This window comes from Gorilla gorilla, chromosome 9 (genome assembly GCF_029281585.2).
Source record: "Gorilla gorilla gorilla isolate KB3781 chromosome 9, NHGRI_mGorGor1-v2.1_pri, whole genome shotgun sequence".
In the NCBI taxonomy this organism is placed as follows: Eukaryota; Metazoa; Chordata; class Mammalia; order Primates; family Hominidae; genus Gorilla; species Gorilla gorilla.
The window spans coordinates 95,613,318-95,626,706 of record NC_073233.2 but is presented as its reverse complement, the minus strand read 5'-3'; the positions used below and the strand labels follow the sequence as shown (position 1 = coordinate 95,626,706).

Here is a 13,389-nt window from a genome sequence, read left to right as displayed (position 1 = left end):
CGCCTTGAACCTGGAGAAGAATGAAAAGTCACCTCTCAGCAGAGGACAAAGAGAAGCAGCTTGATTGGCTAGTGGGGGAAGGAAGGAAATTTGGTGAAGCCCTTTAAAAAGGAACTATCTCCTTCCCCTGGCTCCATTATTTTATCAGCCACATGAAGCCAGACACATAGTGTGATTCCCTCTACATAGCTGTGTGGGCTCCCTTCCCAACCCTTTCAACATCAACATACAGTACTCATCACACTTATCTGTCCGAACACCTTGCATGTGCCTGGAGCTTGTGGCTTCTCTGAAATAACTAATTTTCATTTCTATCAATTCAGCTTGAACAAATGTCATTTTAAAGCAAAAATAAATTTTGAATGTGTCTGACTTCTTCCAAGGCTTTATGAAGTTTTAGGGAAAGAGAATGCACCCACAGAGAAAGAGAAACTTCATTCGTCACTAAATGATTTATATGTTCATAGAAGGAATTCAATTTTTGGCATCACACTGACCTGATTTCTAATTCTAGCTCTTCCACTTAATAGTTGTTGGTCAAGGTATTTTATATCACTATGTAAAATAGAGATATTACTAATAATACATTAATAAGGCCCACTGCATTGTGGAAATCAATTGGGAAAATGCACATAAACATTTAGCATGGCGCTTCTCATACAGTAAGTAACCAGCAACTGCTCACTGTTGGTCTGTGTCACTCTGTCGATGGGTGTTGGTCTGGCATTGAACTGGGCTTTTAAGAGCCAAAGTTGAATAAGACTCCACCTCTGACTTCAGGGTTAATCAATAATTACAAAACAGGATAGGTGTAAAATTATAATACAGGTAGTACTGAGCTAGAGATACAAAGGTGACCCAAGGAAGAAAGCACTCAATTTAGTCTGGGGGTGCCCTCTGTTGAGCTCCTCCTGTATCTTTTTCTTATCCAGCTGCAGCACATTTACTCTGTAATAAAAGAGCTTATCTGTAGATTCTGAGAAACTGAGCTCCCTGAGGAAAGGAGTTTGTCTTTTCCTATTCTGTCTTTTTCTGATGCTCACGGTCTGGCTTATAGCCTTCATAATAGGTGCTCAATAAATATTGGACATAAGAGTAAGTGGTGGATGTGATATTGTGATGTGTAAAATCTGTTCTTGGTAAAGTGATCATTCAGCTTTTAGTTGTATTTATGCAGAAATAAATATGAAGGGCTGCGTCATGGAAGGCCTAGTTAGTAGAATGAGAAATTTAGCCTTTATTGTGAACAGCCATTGAAAACTTTGGAGGACATAAGAAAAAACAAAATAAGTTTTTAAATTTTAGTTTGAATATACTGCTCAAGATATAATGGAAAGACATGGAGAAAATAGACTAGTTGAGACACTTATGCCAGAGATGAGGCGATGGGAGTTTGAGCAAATGCAACAAGAACAGACAGGGAAATTAAGGGACAGTTTTGAAATGCCTCCCTAGAGGCAGATATGATGGGACTTAGTGATTAACCCACTGAATCTGGCGGAGAGTAAGGGGGAGAGGCCAAGCGTGAGTCTGATGATCATTAAGAGTATCCTTGGCAAACACATTGGGTTTTGAGCACCTCTCTCTCGGGAAGAAGATTTCTAAACTAAAATGTTCATTTCAGCATTTTCCACCTGCTTTTGTCCTTCTTTATGGAATTAGAAACCCTGTTGAAATCAATAACAAGGAACTTGTTTTTGACAGAAAACAGGAAAGCAATAAGGTGCAGGATGCTGAGAAACAGGTCACTGTCTGTCATTCCTAGAGGCAACCAACCTTCCATCCTCCTTCCCATCCTTCCACTCACTTTTCTATCCATTCATCTAACCAGCATGCATTTCTTGCATACTTACCTAAGACTAAATGCTGTTCTGCTTTCTAAATATTCCATAATGACAGGCAGTTTGCTGCTCCCTATGAGTCACATGACTGCAAGAGCAACTGTACAAAGTACAGAATGATCTTAAATTTTTTTATTACATTGATTGGTTCTGTTTCTTCATGGGGACAGCAGTAAATTGTTCTTTTAAATTCAGCTTTGAGACACTATCATTTCAGTTCTAAATGCAGAAATTGAACTGCTTTCAAGGATACGAAAATGATGGCAGTACCCTGGGCTAAAATACAATGACAAGCTAAAATACAAGAAACCATTGCATTGCCCTCTGGGAACTATATATCCATGCTGAGAAAGGCAGGCATGTCTTGTGAGCACTGTACCTAAACACACTCCCTGAGACTGCTCTTTCTCTCCATGGAGCAGAGATGTTAATGCATCCCCTTTCTACCTGACAGGGTTTGTAAAAGAATCACAAGAGAGAATGTCTGTGAATGTGCCTTTTGAAATATACAAATATAAGAAAGCAATTTTTTGTATCATTGGAGGTTGTCTTTTAAAATTATTTGTTAAGAGTACTCCCTGAGTTTTTCTTATTCTACTACTAAGTTTCACTGGAAAAGACAACGTTAAGCCAAGGAATAGTTAAATTGACAGGTTAATTTTGGTATTTGATAAGTGACTCTAAGCTAAATGTTTAACCTTTCGATTTTCTCATCCTTGAAACAGTGATTATAATACATGGGTTGTGGCCGGGCACAGTGGCTCACGCCTGTAATCCCAACACTTTGGGAGGCCGAGGCGGATGGATCACTGGAGCCCAGGAGTTCGAGAGTAGCCTGGCCAACATGGTGAAACCTCATCTCTACTAAAATTACAAAAATTAGCTGGGCGTGGTGGCGCGCGCCTGTAATCCCAGCTACTATGAAGGCTGAGGCAGGATAATCATTTGAACCTGGGAGGCAGAGGTTGCAGTGAGCCAAGATGGCGCCATTGCACTCCGGCCTGAGCGACAGAGCGAGACTCCGTCCCTTGCCTCCGAAAATAATTTCATATATATATATGCATATGTATATGTACATGTATATGCGTATGTATATGTATATGCGTATGTATATGTATACGCATATGTATATATGGTTGTAAGTCTTAAGCTTCCTGACCACTCCCCAAATCTATCAGCCTGAAAAATACTTGGCTGTGTTTCAGGTTTCCACACCAAGCTTCACTTGGACCTTGTACTTCCTGGGAGCTCCACCCCTAAGATTCTAACCATTCTTCTTCCTTTCACCTCTCAGTAGACTTCTATCAGACCCCTATGATATACTCATGTTTTTATCTCCCCCTGTAGCTTAGGGGAAGATATTGCAATATTGTCTCATTTGATTGTAACCCTAGCAACTAGCATAGTGCCTACATAAAACAGGTGTTTAATAAACGTTTACATAAATAAATGGATAGCAGACACATACGGCAGTGCTTTGTACACTGTAGGAGAGTTAGCCTTGATAATTAGGAATCTGATTTGTTAAATGTTGCAGTGTGTAAGTGAATTTATGGCAAAAAATGAGTATAATTGTTTTAATTGTGAAAGAAATAACTTTTATAGTCTCTGTAACTCAGCTTTTCTCAGCCGATGGTGACTTTGCTCCCTGGGGGGGCAACAGTTGGTTGCCACAACCGGGCGAGGGTGCTACTGCCATCTAGTGGGTATAGGCCAGACCTGCTGCTGCTAAACATCCTTCAATGCACAGGACAGCCTCCCGCAATAAAGAATAACTCGGCCCGAAAAGCCAAAGTTGGGAAACCTTACCCTAACTAATTCTCTTGCCTCAATTAGAGAACGTGCTGTCCCTCGGGCTGTGCTGGCGATTTGACATTCTATAAGCCCTTTTGGGATTCATCACCCATGAACTTACAGAAAGAACTGTGTTTCACAGCTACTTTCACAAAAGGAGCCGTGATTTGCCCCCCATAGTACTGACTAGAGAAGAGCAAACAGGGCTGTAAGTCAGTAGTACCTTCAATACTTTTCCATCTCGTGGCAGATACCAGCCTGGTTGGGCTTTGATTAGTGCAGCGAACTCCTCTTTCAAGAAATCTGGAGGAGAAGTTAGACTTTCCTCCCTCTAGGCTAAAGAAAGTTAGCTATCACATAACTATTTCTTCAAGAACCATGGCAAAACAACCATGGGAACCATCCCAGTTTCCAAGAAAAAAAAAATACGTATATATAAATAGTACTAGATACTTTGATAGTTTCTCTATTTTTAACTTTTTTCAAGGTGACTTTTGTTTTCCTTTTAAGGATAAAAACCCTACTATGACCCTCCTACCAACGACTTGTCTCACCCAATGCCACATCCCTCCTCACTCCCCATTTTTGCATTACAGCTGCAAAGGCCCTGTCTTGATTCCTTAAACATCCTGCGTTCTGAACAACTGCACCGTCAGGAACATCCACAGGTTGCCTAGTTAATTCCTATTAATCCCTCAGAGCTCACTTTGAATGTCAAATCTTCCTAGAGAAGACCTGCTCTAAACTTACATGAGGTTGGATCCCTAGTTAGACCCTCAACTTGTGCACCAGCCATTCTCCCTAATATTTACCACAGCTGTCATTAAATCAGTTCTCTAATGTAAGCTCTGTAGAGCAGGAACCATTTATATCTTCACAAGCAAGCCTAGCATTTAGTTGAGACAGAATAAAAATGTGTTTAATTAGTAAAAATAACTTTTTAGAAAGAGTATCCTCATTTCAAGTTTAAATGATATTTGGCAAGTATTCCCTGATTCAGAATCCAAACATCTTGCAAAAATAACACACAAAGGCACTGTAAGTGAAGAAAACTCAGATTGAGTAGAGAACTTTTTAACTTGTTTCCTCCTACATCTAGTTAGATATACAAAGAAAGAAAATTATTTTTACAATTAGCAAAAAATATTAACTTTTAATAATATCAAGAAATGTGTGGGAAGCTTTGTGAAAACACTAAAAAAATCCATTGGGAGATATAAGTGAGGATTTTGCAACTAAAAAAATTAAATCTTTAAAAAATATTTTAAAACTGTCTCCCTAAATCAATTAATAGATAAGAATAATCCTATTCAAAATCTCAATAATATTTTTAGTACATTAAAATGGTTCAAGTAACCACCTGAACTATTTCACAGTTAAAAATAACTAAGAGAATATTAAAAATGATGAGATCAGAATTCACCTGCTAAATATTTAAACTTGTACTAATTTTTTCCAATATGCCACTAGAATAGAAATCAAAAGGCAAAACAACAGAATAGAACAGATAATTCAGAAACAGATCCAAGTGTATGTAAAAACTTGTAAAAGATAAAGAAATTATACAAACAAATGATAAGTGGAAGTTTAATTGACAAAAAAATTTTTTTTTACATTTTGGGGAAAAATAAAGTTAACTCACTTCTTACCATAGACCAACATTAATTCTGGTGCATTAAAGAAATAAACTAAATAAATAAGTAGATTATGAAGAAAATAAGAGATTAACAGACACTTTATAGTTTTTCTCGAGATTTGGACTTTCTGAACATAAAAGCTATGGGAGAAATCACAATGGAATAGATTGGTATATTTGCTACATGATGCTAGTTACTTTAACTTATTGAGTGGTTGGTGTGTTGTGCCAGGTATCATTGGTGGTGTGCCAGGCATCATGCTATATGCTTTCTATATGTCTTAATTTGATGAAATCTCATCGTCCCCCATAAGCTATTAAGATGCTCATCTTATAGAGAAGAAAACTAAGGCAGAAAAAAGTTAAAGTAATTTGATGAAAATCACACATCACAGAGATGTCAGAGCCAAGAGTCAAATGCATCATAGAGGCCAGAGTCTCTGTTCTTCACTACTGTGCTCTTTAACCTGCTATAAAAACACACAAAACATCTGCACATCAAAAATAAAATGGAATAAAAGCCATAAAGTAAAAGGCAAATAACAAATTGAGAAAAATATTTCCAACAAATATCACCACAAATGTATATCCTTTATATTAGTTCCTCCTCTTGTGACCCCACCTTCTTACTTCACTTGTCATTGTATAAAGAATACTTCCTGAGTGTGCGTGTGAATGTGTGTTTGTGTAATCGCTTTATAAATCAACAAAAATACAATACTCAAATGGAAACTAAATGGGCAATAACATGATCAAAAACTTCATTAAAAAATAAATGGACTCAAACAAATATATATACAATCTTACTAGTAACCAAATAATATCTAAATAAATCATCATGTTATTTCCCACCAAATCAGAAAATATTCACTTGTGTATTAGTACAAGTTTTCTGGAAGCAATTAGCCTACATATATCAAGAATATTTTAAAAGTTGGAAACAAAAGACTTTTTCAATCTATCAATTCTGCTATTGGCTGCTTCTTCTATGGAAATTTTCTGAGAGTTGTATAAGAGTAAATTCATAGAAGTAACATTAATAGAAGTAACATTAAGAGAAGCAAGTTTCTCAGAATAAACTAAACGTACAATCAGGGATAGGTAAGTCAGTCCTGTGATACCCATAGCATAAGTTTCTGAAAAAACACATTTTCATGTAATATTTAATAATGTGGGAAAATGTCCCTGATAGAAAATCAGTTGAAATATAATAATAGTCATCCTATAGAGGTGAGATAGATATTTTAAGGAGGTCTCATAACAGAAAAAATAAGCTTTCAGTTTCTGCCATTCCCAGTCTATACTTAAAACTCTCAAAACAAAATCACTTTGAGTGGCTGATACAGTGTGGGCCGGCTTCCCTTTGTGCCTTTCATTCTGAGCTAATTGATTTGAATCCCACGTTAAGCTTTGGAGAAGTCAGAGGAACTAGACAGAAAATAGAAAGGTGAAGCTCTCTGTCCCACCCTAGACCAAGTCTCTCCAATCCTTTCTCTCCATTCTCATTGTTACTGAGAATGCCTCTTGCATTGTGACAACAAGCCCTTAATTAATGTCCTCCTCCCTCCTCCCTCTGTTTTAGGCAGATATTTTTTGAAGACTTTTTCTCCTAGTCCTGGATCTCCTTGAAAACAGCTTCCTGAGCATTGCCCTAAATGGAAAGTAAAAGTAAAAGAATGCTTAAAATTTTTACCAGGACCTTGTTGCTAAGCAACCATTTTCTTTGTCTCTAAGTATATGAAATATGACATTGTTTGGAATGTGCTTAATACAAAGGATCAAGGTTGGGGAGCAGGGAGGAGGTAAGGGAGGAGGTGGTAGTAAAGAAACCTTTAGGCTGAAAAATGTAAAGATACAATATGAAAGGAGAAAAAAAACAACAAAAGAACCCACCACGGAAGTTTCAACCCACCACCACCACATGGTGCCAAAAACTTCAAAATGGAACATTTCTTATATTGGCACATATTTTTGTGAGAACAAACATATGGTTGTGAGCATATTCTTACCTTCATTGTGATCTGCATATTTCCTCTCTGCAGGAAAATTTAAATGCACTGTTGACATCTTTTTATAGTCACATAATAAGAAAGCAGACAAAGAAATGTTATGATTGGACTTATTCATGAAATACCACAGACTCTAATATATGAAGTTTTTCATATTTACACTACTGGTGAATCTCTAGTTGTATACCTGCCTCTGTGGTCTCATTGTTGGTCCCTAGGATAGCTTATAAATAAAAACAGATGATACTGTCTACTGGCCAGAACAAGCTCACAACTCACTTTCTACTCCATTCTCAAGTGTAAGTATCATTTTTACTTGGTTGAGGGCAAGAACCCTAATTGGGCAGCTTTTACTAAGGAATGAAAAAAACTTTAGCAGAATATAAATAAGCCTAGACAGACAGAGACTTTTTGTTTCTCTTGCCAAGTGGGCAGCTCTGGTGAAAATTTTTTTTCATCATTAGGATCACACACAATCCAAAAATTTGGTATAGTTAGGGAGACTGGGATGGAGAAGTCCATTTAGCTTTCTATGTTTGTCAGACCTGCCAGTCTCTAGTCTAGAAAAAGTCTACACTTTGCCTAGCTTACTCATTTAGGGATCAAGAACCTGGTCAGCATTAAAGTTTTGCCTTCTCAGTCAACAGGGCATTTTTCTGTGCATGTGTTTCCCTTTAGGACTATGTAGAGAAAGATGGATGGTTGAGGTCAGGATTTGGAGTTCTCCGGCTAACTGCATATTAACTTTGTTATCATCGCCAATATTATCACCTGACACAGAAACAGACTTGATGGATTTGGGCTTTAGCCCTGACTTCATCACAAATAAACAGTGTCATCTTGGATGCTAACTTATTGTCCCATTGGTGTCTCTTTTTGTTTTATGAAAGTAATCGTATCTATAGAAATAGGTATAAATTGAGAGTGTCAGTAATAATTATAAGATAATCATGTATTTAATACTGAGATTAAGTAATAAAAATTTCCAAGCACCTCAGAAGTCTTCATATGCTCCTATATGCCCTTTCCCCACAGCCTCTGTCTTTTCTTCCTTAAAGGTGTTATCATTATTCTGACTTTTGTTTTAATTATCCCTCAACTTTTTTGATAATTTTTACTGTAATATAATTTCAAATTTACGCAAAAATTGCAAGAAAAGTACAAGAAAATCTTATGTAACTTTTACCCAGATTTACCATTTATGTACATTTTGATCATTTGCTTTATTATGAATGTGTATGTGTGTGTGTGTGTAGCCCTTACTTTCTAGAACAATAAAATGTCCCAAGATCAGCTCATAGTTCCTCTGCCTCAGCTCTGGAGTCATTCATTTCTCCTAGGAGATTTAGTTCTTTATACCAGAGAATGATATTTAGAAATCAAAATCTGGGCTCAAAATGTGCTCTTTGCTGCTAGTATGCCGTAGCTTTTAGACCCTCTGAATGATTATGTCTAAAAAATATATGTATATTTAAAACACAACCACACAAATGTATGTATGGATAGATACAGAGGAGAGATAGAGGTGTAGATAGATGATCAATATGATTTATATTCTTTACTTAGATAAAATTTACATTCAATGAAATATAAAATTCTTAGATATAAAACTTCACGAGTTTTGGTAAATGCATGTATCTGCTCATTCCGTGATCAATCAGTAATTCTGTTTCTCTAGAGTGTCATAAATTTTTTCAATTCTAGATTACTTTGGCTTACTCTAGAATTTTATATAATCTGAAGATAAATTTCTATTGAGTCTTGCAACTCATGAACATAGTATATCTTGCATTTATTCAGGAGGTCTTCTTAATTTCTCTTAGCAAACTTTAGTAGTTTTAAGTGTACAGGTATTGAGCATATTTTATTGAATTTATACCTAAGTGTTCTCTGCTTATCTTTTGAAGATACTCTAAATATTTTTATTTTATTTTTGAAATTTTCTGCTAATATACAAAACTACAATTAATTTTGTATATTGACTTTGTATCTTGCAACCTTGATACACTCACCTATTAGTTCTATTAATTTCTTTGTAGTTTCCTTAGCATTTTCTATACACAATAATGTTTCCTGCAATAAGAGAGCTGCACATTTTTTTCCCGAACTTAATGACATTTATTAACCTTTCATGCCTCACTGGATTGTCAAAGCCTCCAGTAGAGTGTTAAATTAATGTGTGAGATCAGATAGCCTTGAATGTAATCATTAAATATTACATTTGTTGTAGGTTTTTCCATAAGTAAATTTTGTCAAATGAAGGTAGTTCCCTTCTAGTCCTGGTTTGCTGAGAGTTTTTATGACGATTAAGTGTGGAGACTTGTGACGGTTTTTTTCTCAAAGTGAGATTAGAGAAAGATAAGAAAAGGGAGGAAGAAAGAAAAGGTAAACTCATTCAGCTTGCAGCCTTCTTAGCAACTCCATCTCTCAACAATTACTCTCTTATTTGAACTCAGATTTCATTAAATGTCAGTGCTTAATTGCTCTCTATTAGATGTACCTGTTGGTTTTGTCTTTACTGTCAACGTAAAACAAAACAAAATCTTGAAGGTGGGAATAGGAAGCTTTACTTCTCTGTATCCCCTACTTCCCCTGGCATTGGGCTACTCTCATAGTGACTGCTTTGTCAGTTTCAGCACTGATTTTTATTAGTAAGAAAATGCCACAATTGTTTATTATTTTAGAGTTCTACATCCATGATCTCATTTTATTCTCAAAACAACTCAGTGAAAACTTGTTTCGTGTTAAGGCATGTGGGAGTCAGACAGGTATATGGCTTGTCAGTGAACACAGAACTCAGTTCGGACAGAGCAAGGAACAGAATTCAGATCCTCTGACACCTCATCCAGATCTATCTCAATGCACCACCCTGCCTGATTTCCATGGTTCCTCCCAATATCACTACTGAGGTCAGCTCTTGTCCCACTAATGATTATACTGTACTAAGTCTCAAAACTGGGTTAGATCAGGATACAAAGACACCAAGCTGTAAATGATTTAGTGTCTGTGTATCTTCCATCACCATGGACCTTGTCCATAAACACACTTGTGATGAAAACTCGTATTAGCCAAGCAGGGTCTTGTCAGACATTCTGCAACATATTAGGTGCTAATTATAAATTTGCGGTTGCATGTTGTGCCAAATTCCTGAATCTAATTTGCATGAGGATCCCCTCTGAGATGAATACTCTCTTTCTGGGGAAGGTCGCCCAGCGGTTCACAATGGGCTGCACTTAAGACCAGCATATTTGTTTTCTAATTCCACTTCTGGAAATATTGCAACCCTGTGGGTTACATGGGTGACTCACCTGTACTATGTACACATTAAGCAGATGTCAATTTTAATGGACAATCCTCCCAGAAACTGTCAAAGGGAAACAGAGATCAATGGAGGAGGGCACTTGACTCCATTTACCATTAGACTGAAGCACACTGTCTGCTAATTTCCCAGTTGTATCTCCTGCCACTTTCTCCCTTGCAATGTATGCTCTGGCAACTTGGAAGTATTTGTCATTCGTTACATAGAATACTTAACTGCTTTTTGCCTTCATACGTTCATGCTGTTTCCTCTATTGATAATGTCAATAATGCCCTTTTCCTCCCAAACCTCCTCTTTCACACACCTCAATAACTGCTTTTCACCTAACATTCTGTCATTTCACAGGTATGTATTAAGTACTTACTACCTGTATGCCAGGCACCATGCTAGGCGCAGAAGATACAGAGGTGAGTACAAAAACGTCCCTGCCCTAAAGGAGCTCACAATGTATTGTGAGGCTGACTGGCAGGGCTTCATGAGGCATACAAAAGCATCATCTATCCTAGCTTTGCAGGGCCACTGAAGGCATCCTGGTGGAAGTTACATAAGCTGAGACTTAGAAAGTTTAGATCTTAGGAACTAGCCAGGCCACAGAGAAGAAATGTGACAGCCAAGGCTAGAGAGGTTGGATTTCCAGCTTCAAGACAGGGATCCGTCGTCTTCCCTTTTAGAAGGCTTCTCTGACCCTTCCCCAAGCTGTCAGTTTCCCTCAGAACTTTTACCATTTTTTTGTGCAGAACTCATAATGGCACTTACCACCCTCTGCCATAATCATTGATAGGTTCTTCTTCCTTGAGAAACTAGGAGCTCTTTGAGAGTAAGACCTGACCACCAGTACCTAGTGCTGACCCTGGTACCACAGGATGTTTAATAACTATTTGAGGGAACAAACAAACACTTGTGGGGATCTTCTGGAGGAGAGGTACCAGCTTCATAGATAATCCTGCTGCTCTGGGCTATAATCCCTTCGGGCAAAATCAGTGAGCCAGGGCATCTGATTGTGTCCAGGCCCTCAGAGGCAGGGTTCCTGTGGTGGCAAGTGTAGGGTGCTCAGGCTTGCTTTCCACAGGGCCATCATCATGACTTTGAGAACCAGACAGACCACTATTCTTGCCAGTTTGAGATGTTGGGGCTCAGAAAACAAAATCTCAAAATGAAAATCTCAGATGCAAAAGTTTATCTCTGACCTTCTTCTGGCCTTCTGTCTCTCAGTCCCATTCTCCCCTAAAGCAGCTATAGAAACCAGAATCCCTCGTCCCTAAGGCAGGTCACAGAAACTGGAACTCCTTTTTCCCAAAGCTAGTCATAAAACCTAAAAATATTGCTCTAAGTTTTCTTCTGCCTTTCTGTGTAAAAACTGGCCATAAGGAAATTATCTGACCTACCTTGTTTGACTGCAGGTCATAAAGCCCCCATTCTAGAGAGGGTCCTGCCCCATACCCAGAAAGAAGGAACGCATGCTCAGAAAGGCCAAGAAGAATCTAGACATACAGGCCTTGCTGAGTTTCCCCACTCTGTCTATTAACATTAGATCACACCCTCTTTGCCCAACCATGCTTCCCACATGGCTGTCCGTGCTTTCTTGAACCTAAGCATAAAAATTTACAATTTCCTCTGTGTCTTTTGGTCTTTATTCTGAAGGTTCCCATGCATACACATTAAATAGATTTGTATGCTTTTTCTCCTATTAATCAACCTGTATCATGTCAGTGTTTTTTCAGCAAACCTTTAGGACCTTGGCTCCCACAGAAGGGAGGGTTCTCGAGAGATTTAGACTCTCAGAACTGTGTCTCTTCTACCTAAAAAGCAATTCCTGCTTTTATACCATCAAACAGTTTTAATTCCATTTTAAGATATGTAATGAATACCTATTACTATATATCATGAACTCTCAGATACAAATCAAACCACCACCCTCTTTGACTCTGCTGTCCTTCAACAGTTGTAATGAGAATCATTTTACATACACAGAGTCAATAACAGACTGTCCAATTCTTACCCCCATTATTGCTGTTGGGGAAATAATTAAAAGTAAAACATCCTGCTAACTCAAAATGATCATCATCACAAAATGCAAAAATGAATGAAGTCTTATTAATAATCAAGCATTAAACCAGACTGCGATGTGGGTCACAGACAGTCCACTGAAGAGATTGCAAAACACAAAGAAATCTCACCAATTATGTTTCTAGACAGATACAATCTATTACATACATGTTAATTGTTTCTAACCATGGAAAAATAAGACTTTAATTTTACGGTGAGCAGTTAGTTCCAGCGTGGAGGTGGCACCTAAGATAAACTCCCTCAGAGGCAGGGAGACAGGGCAGCACCCTCCCTGATGGTCACATTTTAATGCCCACAAGAAAGGCATTCCTGGGAAGCAAAACTGTTAAGACGCTTATTTAGCTTTTAAAAAGATTTACATGCAGCTCAAACAGTCACAGAAAGCATTTATGCCAAGTTCTCCAAAGGAATGCTAAAAAAAAAAAAAAAAAAGCGGCAGGGAGTTCTCTTTTATGTTTGGCACCAGGGAAATTTTTAAATTCAATTTTTATTGATTTATTTAGATGTGTGTAGACCCTTACATTAGACAGTTCTCATTTATTCTGTTCCTGTGCCTGGTCTGTTTCTTACACAACATCTGACTATAATCACCTCTCTCAACTTGTGGTTGTTTCTGTTTATACTTCATTCTGTGGGTTTGTCCTTAAGGAAACCTGTGATTTTTAACTACCTTTCCTCACAGCTCTTAAACTATGATTGTTTAGGTCTCGGATTACCCAGTAC

General features: G+C 37.6%; 1 long non-coding RNA gene across 1 annotated transcript; it reads left to right on the top strand.

The window, feature by feature from the left end:
- The first annotated feature begins 7,073 nt into the window (after positions 1-7,073).
- LOC109028811 (uncharacterized) lies at positions 7,074-8,131 on the top strand. Its single transcript, XR_002007783.2, has 2 exons — positions 7,074-7,579; positions 7,959-8,131. It is a non-coding gene; the product is annotated as an uncharacterized lncRNA (long non-coding RNA).
- The last annotated feature ends 5,258 nt before the right edge of the window (positions 8,132-13,389 follow it).